The 10955-nt window shown below is 39.5% G+C and overlaps 1 pseudogene; it reads right to left on the minus strand.

Moving 5' to 3' along the window:
• Nucleotides 1–8777: 8777 nt before the first annotated feature.
• LOC116692148 (40S ribosomal protein S17-like) overlaps nt 8778–10955 on the minus strand; it is a 15782-nt pseudogene continuing 13604 nt past the window's right edge.

Consider the following 10955-nt stretch of genomic DNA (forward strand, 5'->3'; position numbering starts at 1 on the left):
AAAAGCTAACAACCTCCCAAAGATGTTCAATGCACTGAAATAAATTAGTTTCACTAAAACAGATTATATTTAAACGACGAAAGGTCAATTTTGGCAAGACAAAGTTGTTGCCTATTCAGAAATTAAACAAATTTACTGCAAATACTAAAATATGTCAGCAAATTAAATAGCGGTGCTGTGAGATCCAAATTAATATCTTGTATGACTTCCATGAGCTTGAAGGTCTGCATCATGCGGTTTGGCAAGGATTCATACAATGTATTGATGAAGTCATCAGGAATAGCTAGGAAAGCAGTCTTGCATGCCTCCCAGAGTTCATCAATATTCTTTGTTTGGTCTTCCTGCTTCTCTTTCTCCTACCCCACATATGCTCAATGATGTTCATGTCTGGTGACTGGGCCGGCCAATCCTGGAGCATCTTGATCTCTTCGCCTTGAGGAACTTTGAAGTGGAGATGGAAGTATGCAATGGCGAGCACATCTGCTGGGAATTTGGCCTCTTTTATGGTTGGGAATATAAGAGGTAGCTAAGATTTCTTGGTATTTGAGACTATTGATGTTGCCTTCCACCCTGCAGATCTCTCGCACACCCCCATACTGGATGTTACCCCAGACTATGATTTTTCCGCCACCAAACTTCACTGTTTTCTGGGTGAATCTTGGATCCATGCGGGCTCCAGTAGGTCTCCTGCAATATTTGCGGCAACTGTGGTGTAATTCAATAGAAGATATCATCGAAAAATCCACTTTCTTCCACTTCTCCAGCATCCATCCTTTTAGCAGGCTGTGGGCCTTGGCAAATGCCACACGGTTTTCCATTGTCTTTTGTTTAGTGCTGGTTCTGGGCACTGATTCGACCATGGAGGTAATTTCGAGACAGAATCCGACAAACCGTTTCTGGGACACAGTGACTTTCAGGGACCAGGTCTGGTGAGTTCTGCTGCGTAGAAAATGGGCTGGCCTTGGATTTCGAGCCAACAAACGGTCCTCTCGAGCAGTTGTCTTGCGGGGTCTGCCTGACCTGGCTTGTCAAAAGGTCTCCAGTGTCTTCAAATGTTTTTTTAATCCTCTGTACTTGACGCTGAGACACATTGAAGGTGTCTGCCACTCAGAGTGGATCTGGTCTTCAGCCTCTTGATAATCAAACTTTAGTCTCAGGGTGAATCTTAGCATTTGCAGATGTCTAGTTGCAGTTGACGTGAAGGTCTAGTGTACTGGGTTGTTTTTTATACACACCTGAGACCTAATTGATCCATTATTAGTCAAGGTGAAGCTCATATGACAAGGCGACAACACTTATGTCTTTGCAAAAATTGACTCATGGGCTTTACCAAGCTGGAATATTAGAAACTTTTTGACAGTTTCTTTTTTCCACTGAAACATTATTACAAAAGCTGTTGGGATTAAAATGAGCCATTTTGTAAATAAATATAATAATGAAATATATTTCAGCTGCACCTCAGGTCAATTTGTACACAAGCGCAAGACTTTTGTCAGGACCATGACCGTTACGGTCTATGTCAGGGACTGTAGAAACTGGAAATAAAGAGAAGGTGCATCCGGATAAGACTCGGGCTGAGGGATTAGAATACAAAGCTTTGATCAGACCAGTGAAAGTTTTCCAAAGGCTTTCATTGCGTCAAGAGAAAGACGTGACATTGGGATCTTACTGTCTTCTGCCGCATCAACAATGTGGAGAACATTAACATTACCTGCTGCCAGTCTCATTTTTATGAATCCGTTTGGTCAGAGTTCACTAATTTTGTCATATAAGAACCCAGACGATGGGTTAGATTTGAAAAGATTTTCATGTCAGGGTTAAACAGGCTCTGGGCCAATGGCTGGAACACTCTGTAGGATCCTTATCCTTTTCAAGAGTAGAAAATGAAGGCTGTGTTAACATCCCTTGAGAATTCAAACTTTTCAAAAGAGAAGTTAACCATGTCAGAGGAAAGGCCCAACTGTTTCCAAAAAGTTACATAAAATTCAGGGGGAATCCCATCAAAGCCCAGTGATTTATGATATGATAATGTGTTATTTGTGAAATTTGTAATTAAAGTGGAGAGAGAAAATCAGGTTATCCTGCAAACCCTGCCAAGTATGGATCTAGAACAGTGACAGTAACCTGGGTATTGAAAATCAAAAATTAATAATCTCACAATCCTATATATTTCACTTTGACATTTGTTGCATCATATTTTTCAATGTCAATCTACATTTTTTCTTGATGTCTGTGTCTTTTCAGTAACATTGAGATTTTTACTATGTCACTGGTTTTAAGTTTTTTAACTTTCTGTCACTGTTTTGGCGAAGGGAGGGCCTGAAGGAGGGACAAAGAGGGTGTCCATCTATCTTCTATACATAGTATTTATAATAACAGAATTCCTGTCCTTTAGGATCCTAAAGCCAGTGTTATAGCTGGTGCACAAGCCTTGACTCGCTCATTAGCTCCTTCGGATGTAAGAAAACGAGCTCCGCGCTCTCTAACTGCCGCTAACACTCACTGTCACGGAACCTTAACAGCCCCTCCCCCTAACTCTCCTCCATCAAAGTATAACTGCTGACTGACAGATTTTAGGCAAATTACACTCACTAACAGCAGAACGTGTTCACTGACAAACTGCCTTAAATGTGTTCCCTCAGATTTACTGCTATATAAATACTAGATTATAAAGATAGATTGACATCCCCGGCGGGAGATTTAGCTACAATTAGCCACAAGTTAGCTGACGTATTCTGATTCGAGAACAGTACTAACCTCTGTCTGCTAACGCCCAGCTAAGGCCTACACTGAAAGTTAACCAGCCTGCTTCTATGTGAAAAGGCAGACAACAACAGACGTACTTGAAAGGTGAATTTGAAGAGATATAGCAGATATGGTGGTTTTAACACATCTGTGAAGATTCTGTGGAGGTGCTGGGTCTCGCTGTAGCCTATGTAAATAACCTGTAAACCACGCCCTCTTTGTCCCTCCCCCGACAACAAAACAGTGACAGAGAGTTGAAACTGAAAACCATGACATTATAAAATCTTGACGGCGTAAAAAAAAAAAAACACTTAAAAAAAAAAAAAAAAAAAACAGAACAATAATACAAATGTCAAGTGAAATAATATAATGGATTGTGAGATTACTTTTTGATGTTTGTGTTTTATATATCATGTCAACATTTTACAGTGCCAATGTTTGTGTATTGATGCCAAATTTATTTTCAATACCACCAGGGTACTGTACTTTCTACGATCCATACCAAATTGCCCTCCTCTCTTAAGTGTAAATACTGCACTCAAACAATTGATTCAGAGTCTTTCATTCACTCTGAAATATCTAAAAAATCCCAAAGGGTCAGACTGAAACCCGACACAGGCACTGAGCATCCTGAAGAAAATATGAATCTAAACTGAAATTAGCTTAAACAAGCTGGATTATCAACTGTGTATAGTTGCAATTAATAAAGTCGGATAACAGTATCTGAAGTAATTAATACAAATATCTAAAAAAAAAAAAAAAAAAAAAAGACATTCACACACGGTGGAGCGATCATTTATTGTACATAAAAAAGGGTGCAAACTGGAGTTTCCCTTTAGGTGTGGAGGGAATAAAAAGTGATTTATAAGGTTCATGTGACACATGGTATTGTATGAATCCAAGGAGAAAAAAATAGGTATCTCAATAAAAAGGACCTTTATCTTTGTAAATTAAAATATGAAACCATAAGAAATTGGGTCCTTCATTCTTGAAGCCCTTGACTAACTCATCAAATACATTTTTGAGGTGACATTCATATTTCAACACATGTTTATTTACAGTTTTAAGCTTTCTCTTAATAATAGCTCTGAAAAAGAACAAAAAAAAAAAATCAATGCGAGGGGAGGTAAACTCTTTACTCTGTACAATTGGATTTTCACAGTCTAAGAAAAAAAAATCAAAGAATACATATTTTATATCCCAAAAAAGAAGAAGAGTGTAATTGTGAACTCTGTACAATTTACAATTTTCAAATAATCATCACGATATTGCAGTAAATGCCACCCTAAACCTCTCCCTCAAGAAAAATTTACAGTAAATCCAAGACAATTCTACAGTACAGCAACAAGGAAAAAGTGCAGAGAACCATAAAGACCGAAGCCATTCATCACACTTTAACTGTCCTTTGCTTTGATTTACACAGCTTTTACACACAGGAAGTGACTTACACGCATAAAACACAAGTCTGACTGAAGTGAAGTATATCAGAACTAATGGATGATGGAATGGTGCTGTGAGAAGACATGAAAAAGTTTTTTGTTTTACAGAGACTGGAACCATAACGTCTCACTGACCCAAAGTATATGAGCTCTACAGGGGAGAATTCCCTGGAGAGAGAGAGAGAGATCCCTCACTGTCGTCTCCAGATAAGCCATGCGATACAACTCATACAGAGTACTCCTATATCGCTCTGTATGGCCCGATAGTCAAAGTAAATACATTAGAGCATATATCTAATCTACCATTTGAGTCGGGAGCTAAAGAGTTAGGCGTCCCAGTTTAAGGAAGAAGCAGTTTGCAAAGATCCAACTCTGAAATCATAAACTCTGTCGATAAAATGGTGTTGGTTTCAACATTAACGGAAAGAAACAACAGAGCGACACATAAACATTTTTCCTGACACATCTTTACCACTCAAACAACACTTCCTGGTACTGAATTGAGCCACGTTGCGCGGCAATTTTTCAAATGACAGTGGTAACGTCAAGGACACAAGGTGGAATGCGATGGTCAAAAAAAACATTCAACTTCATATTTTCGGCACAGTTAAAAGGCATGGGCTAGCGTAGTTTCAGGAATGGCACTCGGGGAATTCAGGGAGAACGTTGAAGGCTATATAGTCGGTATCCATCGCATTACCCAGAAATACTTTCAACATTTCTCAGGTAGCTGAAATGAAACAGCCGGGGCGTCGCTAATGCTTTTTTTTGGGGGGGGGGGAAATCACAGGCAGCAGATGTTAATGAAGGGTTTCATCGACAACAGATACATTGCGGTGAATGCTTCACAGAGCTGAAAAGTGATTTTTACCTGCACACCACATCTAAACGGCAGCTCTGGGTGAAAACATCAACTCAACCCTCATGGCGAGCATTTACACCTGCTAGCACAGACTCCCAGGTGAGTCTCACTCCTGTCAACACACTCAAGAGGCACTAAGACATCTCAAGGAAATGAATACCTGTCATTCAATAGCCGTTTTCCCACCATTCCCCTCAAATCCTTTGTGGAATTACTGTGATAATGACCAAGAACAAACAAAACAACTAAAAAGGTCCCGTAGATTTTCATATTCAAGTACTTTCAATAACACAATAACTTAGACCCCGAGTAACCGACATGTCAGGGGTGAGAATAAACCAAAAGCTATACAGTGTAAATACACGCCACAAGCAGGTTTACATATGGATTCATTGAGAAAGTCTACAAATTGTATTTCTAAAGATGATGGAGCAGCTCCACAAAACACCAATATAACACTCTGCCGAGAGTTGATTCATCTGTGATGAGTGTGAGTGTGTGTGATGTGTGTGTGTGGGTGTGTGTGTGTGGTGTGTGTGTGTGTGGTGTGTGTGTGTGTGTGTGTGTGTGTGTGTGTGTGTGTTGTGTGGTGTGTGTGTGTGGTGTGCACGCAGAGAGCAAAGGAGGAGGGTGTCATGGCACAAAAAAGAAATAAATTAAAGTGTTTCCCTGCACCCTATAGGGAAGGCCTAGCACATGAGGCAGCTACAATTAAAGTATAAGCATGTTTGAAGTACAGTATTAAGAGGCAGGGTCTTGTCGGGAAGCGGGTCAACAATGTAGTGCAGTCATGGTCTTTTGTTTTTGTTACCCTCTTTCCCCATAAACCAGGCTATTTGGAATGGAAAAACAAAAAAAGCAATCAGAAAATTACATTAGCAAGATATAAAATAAAAAAATAAAACACCTATGTACGTTAATTCACTCTCTGTTCGGAGGATAGGCAAGGTGACATTTCCGGGATATTGTTTCAAGGCAGTCCTCCATGAACTAAAGAAAAAGAAAGAAAAAAAAAAATGGTATGGACATGTTCACTTATCCGCCCTCGCTCACAACCAACGTGTGGGTTTTCTCTCTAGGCGTTGAGGAGAGGGCGGGGGTTTAGCAGAGTTGTCCAATTAAAACAAGCTTTGCAGCACAGGGGTCTTCAAACTGACAGCAGGGGCAGGGGCAGGGACTTCAACACCTTTACAGATTATTACACCAAACCTCAATTGGCATTACTCTCCTCTTGGGAATACATCCTCAGTGTGGAACTCATATACTGCTCTGATACTAGTGGGAACAGTCCATTTTTCAATTTTGGCTTATTATACAGGTGATCTCAAAATTTGCACTACAAACCTCACACCATCATGCTGCCATCTTTATCCAACTGGTGATGTGATGTGGGGTCGACTGGTCGGGTTAAGGCATGGACAGTAGCGTTGAGAGGCTGTGATTAATTTCCAAAGCACATCACGCCAGTTTCTCTAGTCCTGCAAAGCAACATTCCCCAGTGTCTACTGGTGTAGAGACCATTATTACCATCACATTATAAGATCAAACATGTAGACACCTCCCTTCCTCTCATCTGTGTTTGGGTCTCACTTGTTCTCTTTTTCTTTTTTAAACATTGGCCATAACTCCTTAACTGCAATCCTTCCTCCATGCGCATGACAGATTATATAAATGCTCCAAAGTCATTTACGTTTCTGTCCATACATTCAGTGTGTAGTTTTTAGAACTAGTAAGAAAAACTGGTGGCAACCAGAGATAAATAGCATAAAAGCATTAGTTTTCAGCCCAAGTGTCAGGTTGCTGTTCATTTATCACAAGCCAACATGATGCAAAACTGCATGTGAGTCAAGAGATGTAGTGTGTTTAACAGCGGCGTGGTTAAGGGGAGTGCTTTAACCAAGACGGTGAGCAGAAATCATCCTGAGAGAACACAGTGGAGGAGGTGTCTGGTCTCTGTCTTGTCTCTCAGGCCGGGTCCCAGTGCCAGGGTGACCTTTTGGAGGAAAAAAGTGCAGGGGCAAATGGCAGACTGATGCTCTTTGTGCCCGAAGATAGGCAGTTACACTCTTGGCTTCCCGTGTGTTCAGATTTACATCAGTCCCATGTCAGGAATGACCAAAATGGCTTCGTGTCGGGCAAACCACTTTGAACTGGGATTGACAGAGGAGGAAATTAAAACATGATTTTGTGAGTCAAACAAAGAAATCATAGTATGCAACAGGCTGAAGGTGGCAAAATTCCACAGGAAGATCTGTCTTCTCCTTTGCAATACCACAGAAGGGAACGGGAAAAAAAGTCAAAAACAAGGAGAGAAAATATTAATGCTGGGTGTCTCAGGTAGGAAACACAAAACAAAAACATGTATCCTTGCAGAATTACAACAAAAAGTTTCCATTTGGGCGACTGGCCTGCAAAACATTCCAACTTGGAGGAGGTAAAAAAAGAAGAAGAAACATGAAAAGGGACTCCCATCAAAAGACACAAGTGTCTGTATCTCTACAACCATTTTAACGGGTCTCCAGAGAGCATTTCAATCAAGATATTTCAGTTGTCTCCCTCTTTAATTCGGAATGAGACCTTATTGACTTCTGATATCACAATCAACTGAGCCGGACCTTGGAGCGTTTCAAGCCGGGTGGTGAGTCATTTGTGCCTTGGCGTGTTCTTCTTCCGTTTTTCGCTTGAAGAAACAGCAGCACCTGAGGACGAGACAGACATTAGACCAAAGTAGATGAGGGAGGCTTCAAATGAAGCAAAAAATAAAAAGCAAAATAAATTGGTATGTTGAATTTCAAATCAAACTTTCAATCTGAGCAGATTCATGTTTTTGGGATCCTAATAGTGTGAACTGCAGCTGGCAAAGATTTGATTATAGGATACAAGATGGATGCATTGTCATCCACCAAGTTTTTGCATGGTTTTGCACCTCCAACAAAAAAATGGCAGAGGGGACTCAACTCAAACAGTGACTCTGAAAGCATATTTCTCCTATGCAAAACAAATGGAGCAGTGCACATAAAGCACAAGACAGGGTGAGCCTAAATGGTCAATAGAACATACGAAGACAAGAAAAAAAGCTGGGGATCAGAACATAGGACAGTGACTGGGTACTCTTGATTAGATTCATTAATAACAAATAATGGTGCACCATGCAACAAGAGTTAAGAACCTTTAAACTGAAGCCAAATTTGCTGCGAAAGAGTGATCTCTGACTGGCGGACATGTTTTTTCTTGGGTGGAGATGTGTTTAATTCTGTTGTTTTTTTAATCTGTGGAAAACCTGCTTTTTACAGATTCCTGTCAGGCCCTGCTGATTTCTTACAAATGTTACAGGGGTACATACAAGATGATTTAGTTAATAATAAAAGTACTTGTATATCCTTTTGCACTGGGTGAAATCAAGTTTTAAGTTAGTATGTCGCTCACATGGCAGCACTACAGCATTCTTTACTCATCTGTCACTGAACACATCGGGCAGTGGTGACAAAAAAGTAGAAAGGGCAGAGGCTTATACTACACATAGTAGACAATGTGTCTCAGGGTATAAGGTACTTTTGTACCAGTGAGAGTCTACTTAAAATGTGTAAATGCGACTAAGCCCCGCCTAGGCTGGTCCACTCCCGTCCCATGAGTCTGATGTGGACGAGCAGAGGAGGGACTCACCACAGGTTTAGCATTTTCACGCAGCTACAGAAGAGGAGGAAACAGTGTAAAGAGAAAAGAAAGATAGATTAATACAGCAAGACTAAGATGATGGGACTGGGCACATGCCACACAAACAGCACACCATCAGGACACTGGTGGACACAGATGGGAACGTTTGAGGTTAGAGGAGAGAGGTTACCGCAACAACTACTATGAGCTATTTTTCCTGTGTTAGCAGAGTCCAGGAGCCCATTTAGATGAAAGGTGGGTTAATTATTATTGCAGAATCCCTGGCTATGAAGATGTTACAGTATCAAAATATGGCTGTGTAATGTATGCTACATTTGCAATAAGAATGTGCATTTAACAATCTTTTAAAAAAATATATTCTTTTTTTGCTGAATCAATAAAACACAATAGCTCATATGATTTAACTGCCTAGTTTCTAATGTTTCCTAATGTCAGACATCGAATGCCCATTTCCATCTTACTAAAGGTTGTTGGACAACGATGGAAGTAAGTGCAAGATAGAGTTGACCCAACTACTCGAATAAATACATCACTACTATTCTGTAAAAGTCCTTTTAAAGTTGTTAGTAACTACTTTTTAAAGTACTGATTACTCATACTGGAATCACCATTACAACTTGAAAATGTGTAGCTAGTAAAGACTTCAAATCACTTGCTTAACATATGCAGGGCTGTCCAATTAAAAGCAATCATCTAGGTAACAGGAAGTAATGTAGCCATCACAACCATCAAAATAAAAATGTTGCCATGGATTGAGTTTTGATCAGACAATAAAATCGTTTTACATCCGTATTTGTGCTCATACAGAGCTCATGCAGGCTGATAAAAGGGAGAAGGTGGAGGAAATGGAGATCTTTAACAGAGGAAATGGCAACCAGAGCCAGACCAATATTGGTATTGGCATTAAAACGGCCATAAATGAATATTAAAAATAAATACAAGAGACAAAACACCCTTCAACCATGTTATGAGTGTTGGCCTTGATCATTTGTCCACCAGAGAGCGCTCTACAACAAAACACTTTATTTTTTGTTATTGTCTTTGTTTAAAAGACTTTATATACCACTATTATGGGACCATATATGGCTCACCTCTAATTTAAAAAGGTATAAAGAAGCATAACGTATATAGGATTTTAAAACTTTAGACTGAACCAAAATCAGAGTAAGTTTAACTGATCCTGCACAGACTGAAATTTGTGTTATAGTTTGACAATCGAGGCCATTTCATCATTCAGCTATGAATGATGATTAAAAAGATGAAAGAGCACGTAGCATAAATTCACCATGGGTAACTACTATTCCCTAAAGAAGACAAACATAATTAATGCATAGACGCATGATTTAAATTCATTAGTTCATGCTTTGTACCAAACCTCAACTTGTCTGACGAGGTATCAAAGAGACTGGCAATAAACACGCCAATCAGTGTATCAATTGTGTGGTGGAGACAACAGGAGGAAGGCCTGTCATCTGGGCAGAAATAGAAAGGAGAGCAGATTAAGAAAACCTCTGGGAGATCCATTAGAATCCCAGAAGGGAATTTATATTTATTTTTTTACACAGTGTCTTTGATGGACTCTGATGAGGTTGGGACGAAGTACAACACTGTACATTGATACATTTTTTTAATGTAAACATACACAAGTAGTATTGGATATGTGCAATAAACATAACATGTATTACAATGCTACAGAGTGAAATCTACTTTGGGAGGAAAAATGGAGTCTTTTACCTTTTTATTTTACCTTTATGATTAACAGTTATTTTGTTTTAAACATAACCCAAAACATACAGCTCCAAATTATATACCTTTTTTTATGTCTTGCTCCTGGAATAATGGCCTTCATTTTAAATAATCAGCTGGCCATTACCTTCTCAACAGACCACATATTCAGCACTGACTTTCAATTTAAATACGTATTTTTTTGGGAACCTCCAAAACACAACTATTGGTAGAACCACTACAATTTCCCCGGTTTTGATTGTTTGTGTACCAATTTGTGCATTATTTCACACCCAGTATTTCAGGGCAAAAGCCATTTATCTGCTCACCAGAAGCCACAACCTCTATTAATTTCGCAGAGTATTTCAACGGGCCCGGTATGCTAATATAAATGTCATATGAGCTATTTCTTACACCAATTGATTAATTAAAATTCAGGTTAATAGCAGGTGTGTGAAAAAGGGAACTACAGTCAGGTTAATAGCAGGTGTTTCTACAAAATAGATAAG

The sequence above is a fragment of the Etheostoma spectabile genome, chromosome 1 (assembly GCF_008692095.1).
Source record: "Etheostoma spectabile isolate EspeVRDwgs_2016 chromosome 1, UIUC_Espe_1.0, whole genome shotgun sequence".
Classification (NCBI taxonomy): Eukaryota; Metazoa; Chordata; class Actinopteri; order Perciformes; family Percidae; genus Etheostoma; species Etheostoma spectabile.